The sequence below is a fragment of the Apis cerana genome, linkage group LG5 (genome assembly GCF_029169275.1).
Source record: "Apis cerana isolate GH-2021 linkage group LG5, AcerK_1.0, whole genome shotgun sequence".
NCBI classification, from domain to species: domain Eukaryota; kingdom Metazoa; phylum Arthropoda; class Insecta; order Hymenoptera; family Apidae; genus Apis; species Apis cerana.
Genome location: NC_083856.1, coordinates 6,381,201 through 6,405,256, shown reverse-complemented (window position 1 = coordinate 6,405,256; position 24,056 = coordinate 6,381,201). Strand labels below are relative to the sequence as shown.

Here is a 24,056-nt window from a genome sequence, read left to right as displayed (position 1 = left end):
CGCGCGTCTTTTCTTCCTCCACACCGTCACTCTCCGTGTCCCGATACGTTTTCACGTATCTCCGCTTATTTCGTTATCGTGCCTCCGCCTTCACCGCCGCCTCCTGCCGTCTTTTCTCATCCTCCACCTTCTCCTCCTCCAGAACTACCACCACTATATACCGCTACCGCCTCCACCACCTTCGTCCTCCGTCTCTTCTTCTTCCACCTCCAGCTTTCCTCACCCTTCTCCTCGCTCTCGCCGACTCTCGCCTTCCTCTTCTTCTCCTCCTCCTCCTCCTCCTCCTCCTCCGCCTCCTCCTCCTCTTCTCGCTTTTTCCTCTTCCTTCCTCCTAATCCAAACAATTTCCACCAATTTCCACCTCGACCACCACCGAAAACTCTTCTCCACCACCACCACCACCACCTCCACTTTCCACCATCCCAGCCTCTACTATCCTCCTCTCGATCCCTCGATCTCGACCCCTCTCTCTCTCTCTCTCAAGATGATCCACGAGCGCGATAGAATGGAATACCTTCGCTTCTACGACCGAATTTTCGGGACGAACTTTCCGGTTCGGTGTCTTGTATTGGACTGTGCAGAAGTGGCACCTTCCAGTTTCTGAACTTACATCTTGTCAGGTAAGTGTGAGCTTTACCCGTGTGTCCCCGGGTATAACGCACATATAACACGGGCGCACGGTTGCGCGCGTGTGTGTGCGGCGCGATCTCATACACACGCTTTGCGTGTGCTCGGGGCCCGCCTCCCTCCCCACCACCTGGCCCGAGCGTAACCTCGTCTCTGTCTCGCCGCCTCGACTCGCGATCGCCGCCATACGTGTCCGACCCCGTGCCTCTCTCTCTCCCTCTCTCTCTCTCTCTCTGCGGTCCCAGCGTCGGGCCCTCGTGTACGCGCGCGCGTCTACGAGTTTTACCCCCTCGTGTGTACGCGATCTCGTCTCTCCCTCTCCTTCTCTCTCTCTCCTTCTCTCTTCTCCCTTCTGCTTCCGCCTGCCTCTATCCCTCCTTCTTCCACCACGGTTGTGCTGCTAGCTAGCCGATCTCCCTCTCTGCCTACCACCACTTCTCTTTGCCTAGGTGCGTAAGTGCGTGACTCCGCACGGCGTTGCGGGGACGTTTAACGTTGTGTCGCGTCCCCACCCAATGCCCTCTCGCTTGATTTTCTTACGGTAGCAGGAAACGAGGAAGAGGAGGATGGGTAGGGAGGATGGGTTAGTGGGGTGGGGGTAGCGGCAAGGGTGATTCTTTCGTTGCTCGGCCTTTCTTCCGGGGGTGGCTGTTGTTGGCTTCTGATGCGATTGACCGATATTTTCTATCGTTTATTTCTCGGCTTTCGCGAATGAAGCCTCCTATCTTCGTTTTCGATCCGTCGGTGGAGGTTTGATTAATAGGATCGGATCGAGGATCTTTCTCTCGGAACGGTGGTGGAAAAATTTCGATTTGGCGAGTGAAGGGGTGAGAAAAGGACGCTGGATGGACGAGCATCGTTAGTTAGATTTTATCGAAACGGCCCGCTAATCGGGCGCAAGTATGAGGAACAAGTATGAGCTTCCGTGCGTGAACAGCTCTGGGAAACGAGTCGAGAGATCCTCGTCGAATAATTCACCGCCAACTACCTCCTCGGGCGTGGAAAAGCACCGATCTCCATTACCCCCGATCTTTTTTCCCCGATGGAAACTCGAGTCGAAAGTTTCGCTCCAATGTCACCGACTAACTATCTCGATCATCTCGGTTAGGTCAAAGACCCGACGCGTGAAATGCGGGCGCATTATAGTTTTTCTTTTTTTTTTCTTTTCCCCTCGTACAGAATTTTCTCTCTCTCTAAACAGAACGATTCGCAATTTACTACTACTACTACTATCGTTTAAGGAACGAAGGTTCGCGTTTGATTCAAATGCTTCGGTACAAACTGGACGAATTTAAATAACAGAGATAATGTACGAATACTTCGTAATTGAAGTTTCGAAAGAAGAAGGAAAAATTTCGTTCAAACTCTTCTCCTCGAGTATCGAGCAAAACCTCTCTCGAACAATGGAGAGTTCAGAATCCGCCTTGCATCCCGCTGAATACGAATTTAATGAAAAAGCGCTTTCATCGCCGCTGTTGTCGCCCCGCGAAGAGGAGGACGCCCGTTAACGATCGAATTCGCCCGTTTCAGCAGTACCTCGGGCGTGGAAAACGCGGATCTCCCGCTTCTTGCCTCGCCTTTTCTCTCTCCCTCTCTCTCCCCCACGAACTCGGCTCCACCGAGTTTCACCGCTCGCACGCGCCAGCCGTAATTTTAACGAAGCCTCTTGCGGTTCGCAAATAAGAGAGATAGTTTCACGACCGGCTCGTCGATCGCGCCACCATTTTTCCACACGGCACCACACCGCGCGGCGTTGTTTACGCCCATAACTCGTCGCCGATCTCGCACTACCATATAACGAGACGATCGAGAGAGCCGCCTCTTCCGATCGGAGAGAGAAAAAGGGAAACAAGCGCTTTGAGATGCGGCGAGGGAGGGAGGGGGAGGAGGAGGAGGGTGAAAAGAAAAGAAAAAAAGAGATGGATAAAAGGCACGACGAGGCGCGTTAGAGTACTGTTAATCGGGTAAAAATCTTGATCCGTTCGAACCAGTTTTGTTAACGATCCGGTGACACTGTATTTATTAGCGGACGAGATATCTGGTATGTGGCGAAATTTTTCTTTTTTTTTCTCTCTCTCTTTTCTCTTCTTTTTTCCTTTTTTTTCTTTTTTTGAACAGAAAGCGAGGATTTCTAATTAGTAATGTGGTAGGATCTTTTGATCCTTCTTGGTTTGATTATTCAGTGAAAGTTATGCGTCCGTGAGGACGGTAAAAATAATTGGCAATAAAACGATGGCACGCCGATGCCTACTGAATGACATAAACGATGGAATTTTGTTGTTTTAATGGTTAACGTTCATTTTTTCCTCCTCTTCTTTTTTCTCTTTCTTTTCGAAATAGCTCGAGCTGGGCTCGTTGTTCGTTGAATCGTAGGGAATTAATTCTAAAAATCTATGCGATGCTCGTGTTTCGCCACATCGTGTACCACTAGCAATACTTGCGTATACATATATATTCTTTTTAACCCTTAGGTTAAGGGTTCTTTTCATCAACGGAGGAAATCGTCGCGTTAAAATAAAATTTGCATGGGGTGAAATTTCACCCGTGACAGAGTTCGAGGGTTTAACGGGGCGATGACAGCTTCCCTCGAATCCTAACGATCGAGGAGAGAATATGAAAAGGGTTGGTTACAAGTGACACGATACACCGTATAGTACATATATATATACATATTCTATCGTGTCCTGTGACGTCGATCAAATTTCTAACCATTTATTGAGATAAACAGATGAAAAAGAAATAATAATTTATATGGATTAAAATAATTCTTGCAGAATTTAATAAATGTGAATCTCTTCCAAAAGATTTTCAATAAGGTTTCTTAAACGTTTGTTTGTTAGAAATTTTTTTAATCCGTCATAAATTACGTAAAAATCGATCGGCCGATTAGGTTTCATTAACGAGGCGACACTTCCTGCATTAATTAAGTCGTCGGTTGGTTTCTTGTAAAATTCCACTCGCCTCGAGCGTCCACTTCGCGATGTTAATCGCGCCAGTGACATTTCACGGTAGCATATCGTGTAATGAAATTTCACGTACGTACGTATTTATTAACGTCTTATTAGATAGAACGTTTCTTTTCCTTTTTCTCTTACGCGTTCTATGATGCGTTCGCGTGTTTACTCGATCGAAAGAAGAAGAAGAAGAAGAAGAAGAAAAAAAAAGAAACGAAGCGTGTCAAAGCAGGATCTGAAATGTATTAAACTGTATTTCCTGAACGTGTTCGGCGAAAGTGGTCGACTGGTTATCCCGTTACTGACGAATTATTTTATGTTGATTCACCGGTTCTAAGTAGTAGACGCCGTTACTGATCAGACGTATCTCATCGAAACGCTCGTTTCGAATACATTATCCCGAATCACTTAAACGAACTTCTTCGTTATTCCCCCTTTATCTACATCCTCCTAGAGAATTTTCCTCGAGAAATCGACCGGATCCCGTCCCTTCGATTCTCGGTTCGCCACGATCCGAGAGTAAGAAGGGATCGCGTTGGAGGGCGTGGCGCTGCACGTACGAAATGTACACACGTGAGGGGGACGGGAGGATTACACGCGTCGCGAGTTGAAGCGCTTCTTACGATTTATCGGCTCTCCTTTCGAATTCTTGCCGCGCTTCGTAAAAACGACGTCGCGCGTTATGTCGGGGCCAGGCCAACCGCTTATAACCGTGAATTGTCGTTACGTTTGTCATTGTCGTTGTAAATAAAGGGGCCCCGGCGGCAATCGGTATCTCCGAGGAGCACAGATCTACCGCAGATATTCCCCGAGTAAACGAGTATCCCCTCGCGTATATGCCGCGACAATAACGTCAGGCCTCTTTTATTATCGCTCATTCTCTCTCGGTGGACGCTAAATCCCCCTCCTCCTTGTCCATCCCTTTTTGTCTTGGACCGTCGAAAAGCGATCTCGAATCGAGAGAACGGCGTTATAAATAATTTCCTCTGCCTTTCTTTTTTCTTTTTTTCCTTCGGTTGTCGCGGCCAACTTCCCGGATCGATCTAAAAGGCTTAAATGATGAATTCTTTCTCTCTTTTTTTCTCTTTTATCTTCGCCGAGAATCGCGTGTCGGAACGACGAGACGTGTAAACAGATAAATCTTCTTCTCCTCCCCTTTGTGCATCCATCATTTTTGTAGCTCGATCGTACGAAGATCGTCGTGAATCCATGAAACAGGAAAGGGAACGAGGAGTTTTCTTTTCTTTGAATTTGGTTAACAAGTAATTTTCTTTCGTTTGGTAATGCTTTCTTCTAGTTCGTTCGTGGTTTGAGTTCCTGGAGGATGGAGAAAGAGAAAGAGAGAGAGAGAAAAGGAAGTTTCGTTTGAGACGTGGGCCGAATTTAAATGGCCCACTTGGTCGGTCTGTCTCTTTGCTCTCCTTTTCGGAACAGATTAAGATAATAAAATGGAGTTTTCGACTGGAATCTTAGTTTGGACAGGTTAGGAGGAAGAGAGAAAAAGAGGATAGAGTATATATACGTATACAAGTTGAGCATACGTATATAGAAATATAAACGAATGAAAAAAAGAAATGACGAATAAATATATAGAAGCGTATATTTTAACATATTACAAACTTGTTGAAATTCCATCAAAAATTAAACTACTTCTCGATTTCTTTGCTCGCTCATCATTTACATACTCTTATTATATCGGTAAGAGTGTCGTTGTATAATGCCTTAATTATCATGTTTACGTACGCGTCCAAAACCCTCCCTCCCCCTATTAAAACGTCTCGTAAAACCAGTAGCAGAAACTCTTCCAAACCGCTCAATTTTCCCTTGACTTGAAAATCCGGAAAGCATTAATGGATTAAGTAACTCGTATCACGCATATTTATTACGCGTTCGATTTAATTTCACCGACAATGTGTGTGTATATATATATATATATTGAAAGGAAACGGACCGTGAAAAAAGAGGGGAGGGGGATAAGGATAAAAAAAGAAAGGAAAAAGGAAGAAAGCGAAGAGGGGAGGGGATCCGACACAGCATCCGACGGTAACCGCGCCGTGTTTACTAATTGCAACCGAGTTATGCAAGCAAGTTGTGCCGGTGAAATTTCGATCACGGATCAAGCAACCGGTAACGCGCAATGTTGCGCAATTTTTTTCGGCCAACGATCGTGTGTCGTTTTCCGTTCGAATGCCTGGTAGAAATTAACATGGAAAAGCGGGATCATACTTTCGAACACGCTCGATATCGATACAGGAAAACGGTTTAAGGATTTTTCCGTCTAAATTTAGATGCATTCGTGGATGGATTCGAAGAAATTTCGTAGATGTTTCGCCCGATTTTCTCGTCGTCGCCGCTCTCGCTACCGGTCGATTTCGAATCAGAAACGTTGCACGGCATTTCACACATTTTTCTCTCCCTTTTTTTTATTCTTTCTAATCGAGATAAATCGATGGATTTTTCTAGCGAAATTATGTTGAAATTATTATCTGTTGTGTACACGTGGTTGAACACGGGGAGCAAGCGGTTATAACGATAAGCTCCTCTTTTATAACATTTATTTCTGCCTGCCCTTATTTATCGATTCTCGGAATTCTCGGGTAACTGTAAACAGAGATTGGACGAAGCGAGTTGTTTTGAATCTTATTCCTTACGTAAAAGTAAAAGAAAAAGGAAGAGATAACTTATTGGCAGAGTTTTAATTAAATCAAGTAGATTGAAATCTACTCTATATACCTATATATATATATATACTTTATATTAACGCACGATTAATTTCCAGGATCGAGGAACGATTCGAATTTCTCAACCTGCCTTTGCGATTTTCACGAGCCAATCCTTGACGAGTCATTTTCTATTCACAAAAACGAAGGAGTGAAAGAAAAGGGTGCAGTCAAATTTTCGATCGTCCTTTTTCAATCTCTCTCCAACCGCATTGAATTCGATCACCGCTCTATTCGCAACAACTTATCAACGCGCTCGCCATAATTACTCGTCCCACGTCCGATCATCGTTACGGAACGATGATACCAGCTCGCGTCGTTTCACTTTTACATTCACGAGCCTGGATAATCGAGCCAATAATTGCAAGCTCGCTCGTGAAACTCGCGTGCAAATGCTATCTCGCGGCCGCATCGGGGATAATTCTCGGCGCAATCGAGGAAAAACGGGATGGAAGCGGTTTCTATTCCCCGGTTGGAACAGCGTCGAACGAAATGGCGGGGCGATTTGATCCGAGCACCGCCGTTCCGAACGATTCCGATCGGAAACGTTTCTTCGTTATAAACCGCGTCAACGACCGCCTCAAACCCGTTGAATTGAAAACGAAGCTTGGAGAACGGTCCAGAGAGTGGGATCCACCCACGCGACTCGATTCCCATAATCGACCGGTTGTTTATTAATTGATCCTCCTCGAGAGCGATACCCTCGAGAGATCGGACGACAGTGAGGGGAGTGAAACGAGGCGGTTTCAGCTTAATCGAGGCGGTAATAGAGAGAGCCACGCTCGGTTTTTCTCGTAATTGTTGTATCTGAGAGAGAGGGAGAGAGAGAAGGTGAGAGGGTGAGATCATTGATTTTAATGGGGCACGGTCATCGACGAGTGGCGAGCATTAAAACAAATCTGCCCGCTTGGAAACGATCTCTGATACTCATCGACGATCACAGTTTCTTCGTGGGGAGACAGGAACCAGTCTATAACTGGAAGCTATTACCCTTTTTCAGGGTGGAGAGAGATATTCGTGGAATGGGCGGTGTGAAGGAGGTGTGAATTTATTTAAACGTCCTCCTCTGGATCTCTTATTACGGCTTGGGATCTATTGGCGAGCTACTCTTTACTCTTTATGCGATTCGAATCTGGTTTTTGATTAGGAGAGTGTTATTCGTATCCGCGCGAGTTAGTCGATTCGAATCTGATTAAGCGGATGTATGGGACGGATAATAAAAGATACGCGGCGATAAAGATAAGAATCTAATGTATTTTGTTAAGAAGATAGGTGGAAAAGATGAAGAGAGGATTTGCTTTGAGAAAAATTGCTTTAACTTAGATTGTTGCGTAATGAACGAATTGGAAGTAATGAAAATTGAGATATCGTAGAAATTGTTTCAAATTACTGGATCTACGATTAGTAACAAGGGAAGATTAGGAATTGAAAAGAAATATTTTTTAAATTCAAGTAATTTGTCTAATCTCAACGATATTTCAAACGATATTTTTATTTCGATATGAGATATTTCGTGACATTTCGTGGTATTTAATTTTTAATTACATTACATTTAATTACATTTTTAATTAACATTCGAATTCGAAAAATATGACATTTCATATTCGTTTGTTTCAATTATTATTTCACAGATCCTTGTAAGAAAGTTAAACGCCTAATTTCAACCGCGTGGATGAGTTTATCGAGACAATAATTATCGAGTACACGCTACGACAAAATATTGCAGACAACCAATTCAGATTTAGTTCATACCTAACCAACTCGGGATAAACAGCGGATAATATCAGGGCATGATAGGCCGCTGACCTCTTCCAATTTATCCAGATCCAAACGGTAGTCACACCAAATCGAATCACATGGAGATACGCGCTCATAATCTCGCCGAGTACGTGTACGTATCCACCTTTGATAAAATTGTCCACATACTCAACACGCTCATAATTCATTCAACAAGTTCACCCAAGTAAAATCTCATTTTCCTCGATAATCGGTGGTGCACGGTCCACGGAACATATCGAATCGCGTACGATCCCTTTACAATTAGTCGCGCTCATTAATAATCGTTATCCGGGCAAATCGTCGAATTTATTACACGTCCGCAACTGGGTGTTCGCGTTTATCGTTGAATTAACGTGTTTTCACCCGCGGCAAACTGGTCCTCCTGTTATCGGTTCTACGGAAAGAGAGACAGAGAGAGAGAGAGAGGCCAATCGGAATTAATAGTAAAACACGAAATTACTTCGTGCCGCTTCTACCAAGCATCCAAGAACGATGCCATATAAATATTGCGTAATTACGTTCCACCTACTTCACCGTTACCGTGTTATCGTCGATAGCTCCAAGTTTTCGTGCTTATACACACGTACGGTATACGTAAGCGGCGGCCGAACGAACCCGAGATAAATTTCACCCACGTATCGACGATGATATCGAATTATTCAATGTATCTCGCTACTTCGCTACCGTGGTGATTTAGGACCGTAACGAAAATAGATATTCAGGCGATCGAAATTGCCGCAGCTGCTAATTTATCGATCGAGGCCCATAAATCTGGCGCACGACACCCGAGATCGAGTTTTTAGACGGTGGTTATTAAATTGACGTCAACGTTAGTTGCGCGTTTTCCGTGGCGCGGAAGCTGGTATGGTTCGTTGGAATGTTATCGATTTTCGTTTCGGGGGAAAAATTTACGTTGTGCTCGATACGAATGTCGATTATAATCGACTTATTGAAATTTTATCGAGCAATTTTTACTATTTTGTCGAATGTCGTAATCGATGCATCGATGTCGTTAGCGTTGATTATGGTCGCGATACGCGAATGGAAAAATGGATAATTCCTTTTTAGTTTAATTTTTAACGCACGTAAAACGTTGCACACATATTATCGGTATGTATCATTTTCGTTGATGAAAGAAAGATAATATCGAAACTTTAAATTTTATTTAATAGCAAGGAACAAATTATTCTTCCATTCCACGTTTCGCCATATAATTGATTCACGTTTATATCCCTACCGAACGAACGATAGAACGATTATTTCATTGTATCGGGAAGGAGAAGCGAAGAGATGAACGCGTTGGCTTAATTATCGCATGCCAGCAGATCACAGTGTCATTAAGGCGAATCTGTTCGCGGAATGGCGACGATTATTGCGGCTCGCTTACGATCCATGAACGGCTATGGATCGTGCCGAACATTAAACGCAGAATGTCCTCAGGGGAAAACGATCATTGTCCTGGACGTTATGCGTTGAGGCGAACGCTCTGCGCGCTCGTTTGTGCGTCCAATTAAACGTTCCCGCGCGATGACCGACCACGCATGCGCGGCTATCGTGTTCCGCGCTTGCGCGTGCACGATTTTACTTCACCTCGGGGATTCAACGTCGAACGGTTATTAAGAGAGGATAATTGTTTTGTTTTTGTGAGAATTATTGGACAGAAGATCAGAAATGTGTGTCTTCGGCCCATCCAGAAATCGTTTTGCACCTGTAGGTAACAATTCTGTGGTTTGTTCTAATTTTTATTGTCTCAATGTTTTCAATTGTCGATTTGCCAATACGATGTTTCTCTTTTTCAGGTTAAGTTGTTCTACGTTCTTTCTTTCTACATTTTTTGCGACTACGAGCGACGAAAAGGAGAGTCAACCGAGGAATTTTGTTTGAGCAATGAAAGGTCCCAATAACATTTGGCGCTACGATTGATCATGCAAAAAGAGAAAAGAAGAAATGGAAAGGTTACTCGAAAACATCTCTCGCGGTATGTTATCTATTTTCTTTGTACGATTTACCTGTCCCGGCCCATTTTACACGCCTCTTCCTTCATTCCAAGCACACCCTTCGCTATTTGTTTCTTTAATGGCCTTCTCCTCGCTACCAACGTTCGCGTTATCGCCGTATCAATCTATATGCGCGTATACGTTCAATACAATCTGCTTACCAATTGCATTACATCATGCGCATTTTTTGTCCTCTCGTCATCTGATAACCGGAACGCTCGTCCTTATCCATTCGCGTTGGTACGGTCCCTTTAGCACGGTTCTCCATTGCGAGAAAAATATAGTTTCAGGAATAAAAGAGAAAAGGAAAAAAGAGAAAGATGAAAAATAGAAAAAAAACCGAGAAAAGAACGAATAAGAAACGATCGCGTACGATTGTGAAGTGTAGTGAGCGTGGCAGCCTGCGCAGATAAATCTGCGGACCTCTGTTAAATATTGACAACGTGGAACAGATTATAGTACGATACCGTCTATACCATTGGCCGGCACGAAACCCCTTGTTTGTCGTTCGGTTGCACGCACCGTGATAATCGATCTGATGATTTGCAATCGCGTGCTGGGGAACATTTGTTTTGCGCGATTTTTCGTTTGCCAAGAATAATTTAATTTATGACATCTTCGAAAGAATTATCGGGACGTATTAATGCTCGAGAATATTGGATTGTTGGACACGTTTTTTCGGCAAATTAATTTATTTTTGGTATCGATGTGATGCAAATGATCATTGCGACGATATGAGGCGTGTCAATATTTCATTTAAAATAGAATTGTTCGTTAACTGATATATATATATATATAATTAAAATTGTTAGGTGCAAATATATTATAGTTTAAATATTTATCAGATAAATATAAGTGAAAATATAATATCCTCGAGAACATTGAAAAACAACTCTCTCTCGCGCGTAATTATAAATTACTTTAATCCAAAATCCATTAATTAAGAATATTTCCCTCAAACCATATTTCAACTCGTCTTCTCGTATCTTTGATTCTAAATTAAACCGCCCACTGAATTTAATACAGATTCATGAAATTTAATCAATATGCAATCTAGTGGCGACTAGGATTCATCGGTCGAACGATTGAAAAAAATTAAGAAGATCAATTAAATCCAATCATTTATCGGTAATGAAATGGTATTTTAATCGATATCACGATCCAGGCATACACGGTATCCCTCGTTTTTCAAAGGTCTCCTGCCCAGTATATCAACAATTTTTATCACTCGGTCGCAAAACATTTCGAAATCATCCGCGCTCGAGACTTTTTTCCCATTTCTTAGTCACTCAACGCGACCTTTTCACTATTGGCCATTCGAGCGCACGTGCGACGCGTAATTTCACGCGATAAACCTGGCGGACCGATCGAGGCACGTGCGATTTTTTTTCCCTCGATCTCTCTCTCTCTCTCTCTCTCTCTCTCACCGACTATCGACTCTCATAACGAAGTGAGTGGTCTCAGGTGAAAACTTTCCTATCTGTTTCACATCCTGATTCCATCATGGAAGATAGAAAGAGAGATAAAATGGCGGGATATTTAAACCCGACCTTTGATTGATAAATTGAGCTGTCGTAGAACAGGATGTCAAGGATGTCATTTATCGGTAGAATATCGATTTTTTGCTCAATTAATGTTGAATTTATATTTTTAAATTTGCTCGAGCAGATCGAACAACCGGAGATAAAATTGGTATGGAATGTATAATTGTTTTTTTACAGCGATTAGATCAAGATATTGCTGGACAGAAAGTAGAAAAAAAATTTAATACGATGAAATGGAATGTGTTCGTTTCTTTATTTTAATTTATATTTTTACACTTTATTGGATATTGAATGATAAACACATCGTATCAGTTCGACCGATTTAATTTTAATTTTTTGATTAATCAAAGGTATTAGGTTAAAAACGATCGAGTTGAGAAGGTGCTCCGATTTTCCGGTGAGATTCAAGCGATTATATTTATTATAATCGAACGAAACGAGAAGGATGTTCTCACGAGTAAATAAATAAGTTAATTTTTCCCTTCTTTTTTTGCTCTGTCTCCGTAATGACATGATTACGATAACAAACACGAAATAATAGTCATTCCTCTCCCAACGCCGAGAAGTTGACAGTCGCGTCGCGTAGCCTGTTAAAACCGACGTCTTACCACCTAATTATCCAGTTGAAATAATCACAGGCGCGTAACAAAAATTACAAAATATAATTTTCCATCTCCTCGCACTTTAATCGAACGCACTTTAATCTCGCACGCCTCAAATTCAACAGCCGTCCCGCTTATCGAATTATGCAAATTTCGGTCGCCCGTTTAAACGAAAAATGATCAAAGAGAAATTAAAAACTCGAGGGACACTTGCTCGACCCGCGTTTTCTTATTCACGCGCCTCTGCTCTTTCGATCAATGAAACACGACGTAATCAGAAATCATCCGATTTCTAATCGGTATCCACAGTTTACTCGTCCCGTGTATTCAACTTCACCGTGTATAATAAATATTCATGAGGCTTTGCATTGCAGTGAATTCGAACTCGTGCGAGCAAACTGCTGAATTAAGCTGGGACAAATAAGTACATTGTTCCATGAATATCAAGGCAATGAGATAACCGATATCTCCATCTTTATTCGAAATATACATTGTTTCACGCGCGAAATTTAAATTGCTCGACACTCTAATAGATAGAGAACAGAACGACTTCATGGAAGTTAAATATAAATAAGATAATTAAATTAATATTTATATTGAATCGTTGGTAATTTTGATTCAATATATATAAATATTTTATTTGTTACTTTTTTTTTACTTGTCAAAAAGAGTTGATAAAGTGTCTTGATTGAAATTTTACTTATCCATCTTTATAAATAATTTTTGTATTTGCAAAATACAATTGTTACGTGTAACAAAATTACAAATCGAAAAGGATCATGGCCAAACACAAAAATTATCGACCTTTACCAACATCTTTCATCGATCCCATCGTTTCCATGTTTGCAAATTGAAAATACCACGATTTCGAGCGAAGAAAAGTAAATTACAAATTAGAAACGGAGTCGAGATGAAATACGTCATCGATACGTCGTCTTTTCACGCAAGAATCGAATATCGCTGCCGCGGTTCGTCGAAACGAATTTCGAATCCATCTTTCGAACGATCCGTTATATTGTGCGATGTCGTGCCGGTTATCTGCGTCAAACCTTTTGAACGCGCGTGATACGAAATCCTCCGGCGAGAAAATAAGACGGCGCGGCACGTCCAAATGTCGTATCGCGTTTAAGAAACGCGCCAGAACTCGAGGGAGCGACGGATTAAAATATCAAAGATCGCCCGCGGCTCGGCTCCGGACAATTCGCGACTCCTCTCCTGAAGTCACGAATTCAAACGTGAAATCCTCTTTGAATATTTATCGCGTTCGCCGACGTTTATTTACGTACGCTGATAACAAGAGATCGCTATCGCGATGGATTTTTTATATATATATATATAAATATATATGTATATATCTTCGAGATTTCTCGCATTTTTAACGAGAAATTTGATTTTTGCAAAAGTGGTTAATCTCTTACTACGTTACGTCTTAATGGTTATTTAGAATAGATATTTTTACGTAGAAATATGGACAAATTATGTCCGATTTGTATAATCAGTCGAATTGAATACGAGAAACAGCGTCTTTTCTTGAAATATTATTCGTAAAAAAAAAGTTGCTACGGATTCGAAGACGAATCCTCGCTTCCCTGCGAATCTCCCCCTAAGAAAGGGGACGTGATCCATTTCACAAAGGTGTTCGCGCTTTCCCCGTCGCAGAAACGGATCAAAATAACAAAAAGATGTGTCTGGCGTTGCACGAGCAATTGGACGTGGTCGAAAGGGTCGCGTTTCCTCTCCCGGGCCCATCGTCGACCGAGGGAATCGATCGGTCATTACCATAATTTGTATATGAGTGATCCACCTGGAACGGATCCCTTCTTCCTTCGCCGCTTCTTGCCTTTCCTCGTCCACTTTCTCCCCGGGCCCTTCTGCCTTCCTTTCTCGAACCGAGGTATGCTCGGCCAACGCGACACGCCTGACCATGCTCCATCCGCTCCATGGTTGGTCGCCGGTAGCCGGTAGAAAAACGAGTTCGTTGAAAAGCAGTGCGGCCTATCGGCGATTCTCGTCGGAGGAGAGAATCGTTCTCGTGCCAGGGGAGAGCGGAATTCTTGAGGTTTTTTCCCCTCCCCTCCTCCCTGCGCTGCACTCCCCCCTCCCCGCGCAGTTGGGCCTACGTAGAAATCGTCTAGGACTAGCGATGGGATATTGCGACCAGCCTTCGAATCTAAATTGGAAAGTTTCGAGTGGTTTATGGACACCTCGAGGTGGAAAAGGCAAGAGGTATCTTAAGTTTAAGGAGAATCTGGATGAGGTCTAGCTTTGTTTATGGGAAACGGAGGAGGAGGGTACTCTAGTGAATAATTTCGCGAATGGTTTCACTTAAGATTGTTCCGAGGAAATAAACGTTTTCTTTTTTTAGATTTATTTCGGTGAAAACGGTGAATCTGGAGGAGAAGAAAAAGAAAAGAAAATTGTAAACGCAACGTCGAACCGCGCGTGTCGTTTAAGCGATCGTCGCGTCTCTTTTTCACGGTAGACAGCGGATGTACATGGCGCGAAACGACGAATTTACGCTCGAACGAGCAAAACCGCGTTACCTGTCCGCTCCCGTTCGATCGATAAGCGTCACTGCCGCGTATCTCTCGGCCGCGTGTCGTTTAAAAATCCCTCCTCCCCTCCCCCCTACTGCCATTATCGGCCGACGATTGATTTACGGTCTAATCGAGAAAAACACGAAATTCCTTCCCCCTTCGTCCGCTCGCGGAGGAAACGCGGAGGCTTTACGAGCGCGCGAAGTCCGACTCGAGCGAGAAAGAATTCCAGCTACGAACTCGATTTGCATATCGAGACGACGGCCGAGGATTCCTCGCGTCGCGTCCAGAGAAAGTTCGAAAACGAGTTGAAACGCTCGTTTTTATCGCTTACGCGCGTGCTCGATACGAGACGATAGCAATAGTCTTGCTAAATTGCAGTCTTAATTTCGGTTAAGGTAGGAAGATAAGAGGAGAGAGATTGGAAAAGCTGATATCCGCAAACGGTTGGCGGAGGGGGAGGTTGACGAATGGACCGATTTTCGTTGAATCGGAGAGAAGTATCGTTTCTTTTTCCCCTCCTCTCGAAGTGAAGGAAATTGTTGGTGCTCGCGGGAAAGATACAATTTTTGTTGCTTTTCTTCGATTGAAAAGGCGCGTTTTTTTCCGTTAGATAGGTTATCGAGCTCGGTTATAATTAATGCTTTTCAAAGTCTGGAGAGAAAACGGAGGTGGAGATATCGTGATGGCCGAAGGCGGTATCCTTCGATCGGCCTCCCCGCGTCAAGTCGCGTGGCGATAAATCAAAAAATCTACGGAAAGGTCAAGGCGGTCGTTATCTGGCCGGTAACAGTGTCCAGGATTTTTACGAGCATCCACGTGAACACCTCCCTTTCGAAGCCTTTTCGTGTTTTTCTAGAGGGTTCGACCCACTGGGACCCCGTGTTTCGCCTCCTCCATTAAATTCCAACGTGACAACTATGGCGAGCCGAGCGACGCGCCATCGCGACACCTCGGAGCAGAACTCTTTTAAAAACTCTCCTCCACGATTATTATGTAAACTTTTTAATCATCGCGATTCAACGATACGCGACACACCGGATTTTAACAGAGCGAACGTTTAGCACGGCGAAGGCCATCGTTTTTTTTTTTTTTTTTTTTTGCGTAGACACGTGCTTGGGTTACGAGTTTCTTCTCAAAATTTTAACGACGTCGTTAAAAGTAGAGAGTGACGGATACTTAAAAAAAAAAATCTACGTTATCTTCGAAATCTCGACGATCTTGCATCGTAGCAAAAGTTTTCGGTGATCGTCCATCTTCGTGAAACTTAAACCGCCAAAATGGAAGTCCCTCTCTTCCCTCCTCTTTTTTCTTTTTCCTTTCGATCCACGTCTTGGAACGAACGCGGCCACGTCGCGGTCATGGCGAGACCTCGACGCGATCGTATATCAATCGTTATACCCGCGTACGTTGCGCGAATAAATATAATTATAAGTAAGAGCAAGGCTGGACCACGCCCTGTCTCCGCTCTACTCTCTTTTTCTCCCTCCCACTGTCTCTTTCACTTCTTCTCTTTCCCTCGAGTGAGACGACGAGTTAACACTCTCGTGTACCAACGAGAGCAGGCTACTCTTGCTTCTCTCTCCCTTTTTCTCCCTCGTTCTCCCATCTTCGTCCAACCCTTTTCGACTCTCGGATAAGACCGTCCTTCTCCTTCCAGTTTTGCACGTACTCTTTCCCTCTCTCTCTATCTCCCTCTTCGTTTTGCTCTCTTTTACACGAGACCTCCGTCCCCGTCTCGTGCCTCTCTTCTTACGGCGCGTTTCTCTCTCTCTCTCACTCACTTCTTCGCCGTTTTATGTCTCTTTCCCGGTTTTCCTGTTCCGTCCTCGTCCACCAAGCTCTGATTCTCATTGAAAGCACGCTGCACAGCACGATAAATGGGCTTAGCTCCGCTCAGCTTCCTTTTCTCCTATCTTCCTACGGCGTGCTCGCGCGTCGCCATTTAAGAACGCGTGTCCTTTTCGCGAAATCCATCGGGGATGATCGATCGTCGCCTCGTGCAAAATCGTTCGATCGTTCGTCGAGGTGTTTATTAATCCTTTGCGCTCCAAGGATGATCGTTAAAAAATTCATTTTAACAATAATAATTATTGCTTTCAAAATCGGAACATCTTTCACTTTCCCTTAAGTAACCAAGTTTCGTTGGGTAAAAATCACTTCTAGAAACAAAATTCGTATGTTCAGATAATTCTATTAGCATATCAACCGTGTATACACATTTACCAACGCATACGCGTCGATGTCCTGTTTTCCAAAACAAATTATCCAAACTACCTCGACTCTCCTCTTCTCTATTTTCCAGCAAACGCCTTCTCGCGCTCGTCCAACATGTCAGCCGATGCATTAACGCGAAAAAAGAAAAGAAAAAAGAAAAGAAAGGCTTGCTCGCGAGCAACGAAACTGGCAAGGAACACGAGCCGCTACCTAGATCCCCCATCCCATGCCGGCGAAACGAGCACGAGCACGATGCGTACACGTTATCGTATCGTCGCGACATAACTCTCGAAATACCAATACTCATCGATGGAACAACTTGTGGACAAGGAGCGGTGTAAAAGTGGTATGCTGCGCGTCTTATCCATAGAACGACGAGTATCCGGTCCACGAGTGTGTAAATCAGGAAGGGAAATGCCGGCCGCGTATTTTATAAGCGCGCACGCCAACAAGATCGGCGTTAATGTAAATTGCGAGAAATATTTACAAGGATCTTCTTCTCCTTCTCCTTCTTCTTCTTCTTCTTGGAGACTCTTTTGAAATCTGGCTCGATCCCCTTGATAATTAATTCGTTTCATCTCGAAAAAATGAATACTTGTACTCGTTGGACGAATTTTAAGAATTGGAATATTCTTACTTTCTTCCTAGAAATCGTAGGATAATTGGCGAAAGAGGGGCTTAAAGTCGTCTAGAATTTCAAGCATATCGCTAATTAAATCTATCGAAGGATTTCCAAACGCACTCCTTGCCCCCCGGTTTCCAATCCTTTTACCACGACGTTCCAAATTACCATTTATCCATTTCGACGTCCACTCGTCGTGTCTCTTACGATCGTTTCCATTCACTGTTACTTAAATTACACGTTCGTATTACTGCGATGTCTGGGGATACCGGAGTCGCGATTTAATAATCTCTTTTTTTCCCCTCCCCTCGGCCGTTTAATCAGTGGAAAGCGACGCGGACGACTTTTGCAACTCTGTTCTAAATCAAAATCGCCGATGGTTTGTCTCGATTTCTCTGGTCTGGCGCGGTGTTGTCCGTGTCGTTGGACATGCAAATCGACGTGTTGATCGATGCGACGGGGACCACGGGCTCTGGTTTCACTCCGATCACGTTGGATCACATCCGTGGACGTACGAGTCGGATCCCCGATTACGCCTCGATAACCCCTCACTTATGAGTTATTCTGTCGTCCGTCCAGGAAGCACGCGTTTGAAATATTGTTAACCCTCTCAGCCGTGAGCCGCTGTTAATGGGACGGTGTTAAATTCGTTTTATTGCTCTTAATAATTCTGAAACGTGTAATTAAGATTGCGAGGAGAGAGAAGCGGAGACGTTCTCTTACGAGATTGATTTACGAAATTATTTGTCGAACAGTATCCGAGTATTGGGTATTAAATTAATACATAACGTAACATCCTCGAGAAGACAATTTTCTATTCCACAAAATTTCCAAGCATTCCACTAAAAAAAAAGAAATTCATTCGATCCGAAATTCCTCTGCTGGCACGACCAAAAATAACAATCGAATAATCCCTCCGCAAGCACCGCTAAAAAAGTTCCACGCCCTTTTTCTCGGCATGCGAGATCGCGATTGTAGCGGTTGAGAGCGGAATGATAAAGGGAATCGCGTTGAGAGAGAACGAAAGCTACGGGGGGATGGACGAGGATGAAAGGTTCGTAAATCAAAAAGTCGGTCCTCTGACACGGTGTGACGTAAGAAAAACAGCTGCTCGCGGGGATAACACGAAGGCGCGATACGCGTTTGCCACGTCCGTGTACGTAAGGCGACGAACAATCGAGCGAGATAGCACAAGGCTCGCTAATTCCGACCGATTGTGCTCCCTTCGTGGCTGTCGTTCAAAATGCGAACGCGTGAAAAAGAGAAACCTGACCGTTGGATCCGTCTGGACGTCTCCCTCTCCTCCTTCTCTCCCCTCCCTTTTTACCTCGATTGTGCTCTCTCGATGAGCAGCAGAATAAAATACGTTTCCATCTCTTCTCTTTCCTCCTCCTCCTCCTCCTCCTCCTTTTCTTCTCGAGACCCGTGACCTCCCCCCTTTTTGTTCCCCGTTTTGGGGATGTTCCCGACGAAGTGCTACACAACCGTTTGTCCGACGTTTTTTCGTGTCACTGGATGTTGTCGAGGAAAATCAAGATGAGAAGGAGATGTGGAGGAGGATTGGATCGCGTTGATTGCGTATTTCAGAAGCGCGTCCGATTTCTGATTCTATTCAATACGATATATCTTAAAATCTTCTTAGAACGATGTCTAAGCGCCGATATATTCATTTGCTCCAGAAATCTTTCGATCAAATGAATCGCGATACGAATTTTCATCATTCCTTTTTCTTTTTTACTTTTGCCAACAAATCGATTCGCGTGCTTTCTCAAATGGAAGCCGCACCAAGTATATCCATCTCTGGACAACCAATATATATATATATATATACACACACGTAAGTTCGCACAAAAGGCAGCCAATAAGTATCGGCGCGTGAACACTGGTTCACGCGTGTGCGTGCACGTGTCACCTCTCTCTTTCTCTCTCTCTCTTCACTCTCTTGACAAAGTATGGCCGAAGTGGCGGCGGTTCGAGTCTGTCTGTCGCGACCCGCGGTAAGCAAAGCAAACGACCTTCCGTGGAATCTGGACAACCTGTCTGCCCGCCTGCAGTCGAGAGAGAGAGAGAGAGAGACCTGCACTTGTTCCAAGTCTCGCTACGTTCCTTCTCTCTCTTTCGCTTTCTCTCTCTCTCTCCTTCTGCAACCTCTGCCCCACCTATATGCATCCATCCGTCTCGTTTCAAACAGCGCCGCTACCAACTGCACCGAGGGTGTCCCGACCCTTTACTTATCGTTCGCCGATGCAGCGCGGTATGAATGGAACCAGAAGAGTGGAACGTTTCACCTACGACCAGCTCTTTCTCTCTTTCTCTCTTCGAGTGCGAATGGTGCCGCGCTGGAACGCGTAAAAACTTCCGGTTGCGATCGAAGAAGGAATGTTTGACGAGGTGTGGGCGGATATTTGAGATGTTTGATAAGGATTTTCTTTTTATTTTCGGCGGGCTTTTATTATTGCGAATATAATTTTGAAATTGTCCTTTTTAAAAGTGTTAGTTCGGTTTAATAAATGGCCGACCCGTTTCTCTCGGCCTTGGAGAGAATCGAGGCTTGGAAAGAGAGGTAAGAAATTTGAGAATGATTGAAAATGGTTCGGTTTCATTTTCTGGAAGATTGGTTTGGGAGGAGGATAGGTGACAGTGTATTATGGATCAGGATGGATCGATGGTCCGACTTGGTTCTACTTATACAGGTAATTTGTCACTCGTGTAACGACCAGATTAATTTCGCTCCTTTCCAAGTTGTCGTTCTCAAATTTCTGATAAATGCCCCTTCGATAAATTTATTTTATCTTTAAATAATCTTGCAATATCTTAAAAATATAAAGGGTATGAATTTAAATTAAGTTTTAAGCTGCAAGACAAATTTTTTAATTTTTCTTTTTTTTTTTCCTTTTTCTTTTCGAATTTATCCATCATGCATATCAAACAAATACATTTATTACATGAATTAATTCTAATAATTAATCGCTATACCTTGTAATTTTTTCCAACGGTAAATTATACTTAGAAAAGAGAAAAAAGATGTAAAAAAAAAAATAATAGTTTTTAAAGAATACCTATAATATGCTCCGATCAAGAAAAATAGGATACAGCCTTGGGTATCGATATATCAATCGATACCGCTACTTGATACTTTAATTCAGCGTGTCTCCCCTCTATATCGTAAACTCTCTGATATGACTTATCCCTCCCATAACCGCCTATTATCATCAAAAGCGAAGTACCGATGCCACCAAGAGGCGCAAAAACGAGTCATCGTATCCCCTCCCCCTTCTTTTACCCGTTTTTCATTTCCATTACTCGCCAGTTCCAACGCACACAGTTTCTATATCGTTTCATGTGTCAATTTGAATTTCTAATTATGAAAAAATAACTTCTCGATAATAACATTCGGGATTGGTAGCATGCATATTTATGAGAGTCGAATTTAATCGTGCGCGTGGTTTGCTAATAATGGCCGAGCACTTATTTCGCAACAAATAATAACATTTTATAACTCTATACGTATAGCGTAATAACAATTTGTTACCAAACGGTCATTGTTAATTATTTTATTTTAAGTCTTTAAAAAAATCTGACGATTTATGCACCGCATTCCCATAACGGTCCAAGTTTTCTTTTTCTTTTTCTACGTAATTTTCACTCGTTTCTCCGTTTTAAATCAGCGCGCAGCGTGTCATTCTTTTTTGGATTTTATTTTCCGTTCGGATCGAAGACGTAGATCGATCGAAGGAAATTTAATTGTTGGAAATTCAATTTATGATTCTTCGACTGGTGATTCGAGCATGATAATTAATATCTCTTTTAAGATCTCTTAGCATTATAGTTTTATTGTAATGATATCGAATATTTTTTTCTATACGAATATCTCTCTCTCTCTCTCTCTCTCTCTCTCTCTCTCTCTCTCTCTCTCTCTCTCTCTCTGCCTCGTGTCTTTAATAAAATAGTTTGAAGAAAATATTCATTCGTAATCGGGGTTTTTTTTCTTTAAATTTTTCTTTTTACTTTTTATTTTATGCAATTATCGATGAATAATCTCAACAATAACGATATCGTCAATATCGTCGTAATAAAATTATTAGATAAAGTTAAATGCAATTCCATAAAAAACTTTACGTCCCATTTAAAAATAAAAAAATTACTAGTGGAGTAAAGGATAAAAAGGTCCCTCCCTCCTCTCCACAATCTTATTCTTGTTGAATCGAAGAATCGAAGAGATATTGTTACTGCAAAAATTGTCGTTGAGTATCCCCCGCGATATAATATCAGTCGCCATCGCCGTCGCCATAAAAGGAGGACAAATCGCTCGTTGAACGATCCAATAAACCGTCGTGTACGTTCCCGGGATCCAGGCGAAAAAATAAAACTTTACTGGCAGGATTTTCACGAGCGGCAATTAACACGAGTTGGCAAGATTTAAGGCGGAAATCTTGGCCAATGAGAATGGCGCATCATGTCTATTTTAGGGACGCCGATGAATCACTTACCGTAAGATTTCCATCCATGTTTTTTGTCGAAATTGTCGCCGACGGTTTATTACCGTTCGTGGAATTTCTTCTCTTCTCGATGATTATTTTTTTTCTTTTTTTTTTGTTATTTTTATCCGTTAGCTGTTTTGTCTTAGGATTGCAGAATTTAAGGAACGAGATCTCAAGTTTTAAAATTAAAATAGTAAGAATAGAATATATCTGATAATGGCATAATTTCTGATCGTCGAATTGGAGTAGGAAAAAATCAAACTTCGATATTGTTTCTCGTCAAATGTTTCCACAAATTTTAACAAATTCAATCAATCAATCTACCGTTTCTATTTTTTTCTTTTTTTCGAAAAAATATTCATAAGGCATGTCCGGCGCACGTAATTAGAATATCGGTGATATACTTGTCATCATCTTTAGAGCCTATTCCCGGTGATCCGTAACCTTTCTCGAGGGGATTTTACGTGGCAATCCCCCGTGAAGGACGCATTAAGGGACGTTAAGTGGCGTTATTCGAAGTTTACGTCCCTTACGGCCGAAGCGTTCGCTACGTGACTCGTCCGATTTGGAATTTCATTGAAACGGGGATAAATAAGCTTAACGGCGCATAAAACACCGCCGCTTGATAGTCTCGTTTAAGAAGCGTGCACCGAGGGATCCGATTCGACGAGAGGTTGATAATTTAACTCGCGCTCACTTTCGTCTCGCCGATTACTCGAGGGTTGCACTCGAGCGGTTATCTTACTTAGGTCGACTTGAAATTTTGCTTAAAATCGGTTTCTTTTTTTAATGTATCCTCCCTTGTTAATTGGTTTTCAGACTTTGAAGATAAACAGAGTGAAGTTTTGGTGTTCGGTTTCGACTTGTTTCAAAGATTTGCGAATTGAAATTATTTTAATTCTCTGTAAGAATTATCGAAGGAAAAATCACTCTTACCCTAATAATCGGTTATTTCCAACTATTTTACAACACGAGTTGTTTTTGATCTATCCTGATCGTCCAACGGCTGATTAGCAGGCAAAAACCTGGCAGGCAAAAATGGCTGCGCGCCGATTAATGAACGCTGTTTAATCTGTGGAGCGTGAAAACCGGCCGGGCGAAAACGTTTAATTCCCGCTCAATCGCGGAATAAATCAAATTATTCAGAAAATCTTATAAACATCGTTTCAACGTCAAATCGATCTCCACTCTTGACCAGTTTCTTTAATCGAATCGAATTTTTCGTTATAATTAATACGGCGAATAAAAAGGAAGAGAGAGAGAGAGAAAAAGTTTTAACAAGTCAATTAGACCTATCAGATATTAGAATATATACGTGCAGAACTCTACTCATTTACTCCAAAATGCTCAATATTATAATTTCTTATTGGTTAATGAATTAAAATGTAATTCCAATTACGTCATATCATCATATACTTATATTTAATCTCGAATACGAGACATTGTTTCATCACAGTTCTGCAATCAAAAATAAAAATGCTTCTTCCCTTAGCCTTACTTAAACGAGGAATTTCCACATTCTCGCTTTCGATCGGAGTTGGATCAGATAGATGCACTACTATCACGGCAAAATCGTGATATTCGTGCAAACGGAATTCGTATTCGATACGCGCAGAAGTTGTTTTTTTTTTGCACAAGTTGTCCGCACACGCGAGAGGTGGTCGATTCCGATATCCAGCCACCGATTATATTAATTACGAGCGCGCGAGTTATGAAACGGACCAGATGCCGCGTTGATTTCTGCTTCATTCATTAACCAGCCTTCTATAATTGCGCGCGGCCGATCGCAAGTCGGCCGTAAAGTATCGCCCCGACGTTACACGGCCGGCCACCGATAATTATCGCGAACGATGGATATCGATCGCCGGCATATCGATGAAATATCGTGGCGAGCGGTTACCGCGAAACTGTGGTAAATAGGGGGGTAACGCGGCTCGATTCGTTAACGAGCCGATCCCCAATCGTTCGATTACGAC

At 42.8% G+C, this 24,056-nt stretch overlaps 2 protein-coding genes across 4 annotated transcripts in view; one reads left to right on the top strand and one right to left on the bottom strand.

Moving 5' to 3' along the window:
• LOC107997643 (uncharacterized) overlaps nucleotides 1–24,056 on the bottom strand; it is a 125,170-nt gene that overhangs the window by 69,378 nt on the left and 31,736 nt on the right. The gene's annotated exons all lie outside the window — the stretch shown is intronic.
• Nucleotides 1–24,056, top strand: part of LOC107997665 (serine/threonine-protein kinase greatwall) — a 113,325-nt gene that overhangs the window by 79,905 nt on the left and 9,364 nt on the right. Inside the window, exon 12 of the mRNA XM_017056419.3 lies at nucleotides 9,880–10,058. The gene's annotated coding sequence lies outside the window, so the exon portion shown is untranslated. The remainder of the gene's footprint in view (nucleotides 1–9,879; nucleotides 10,059–24,056) is intronic.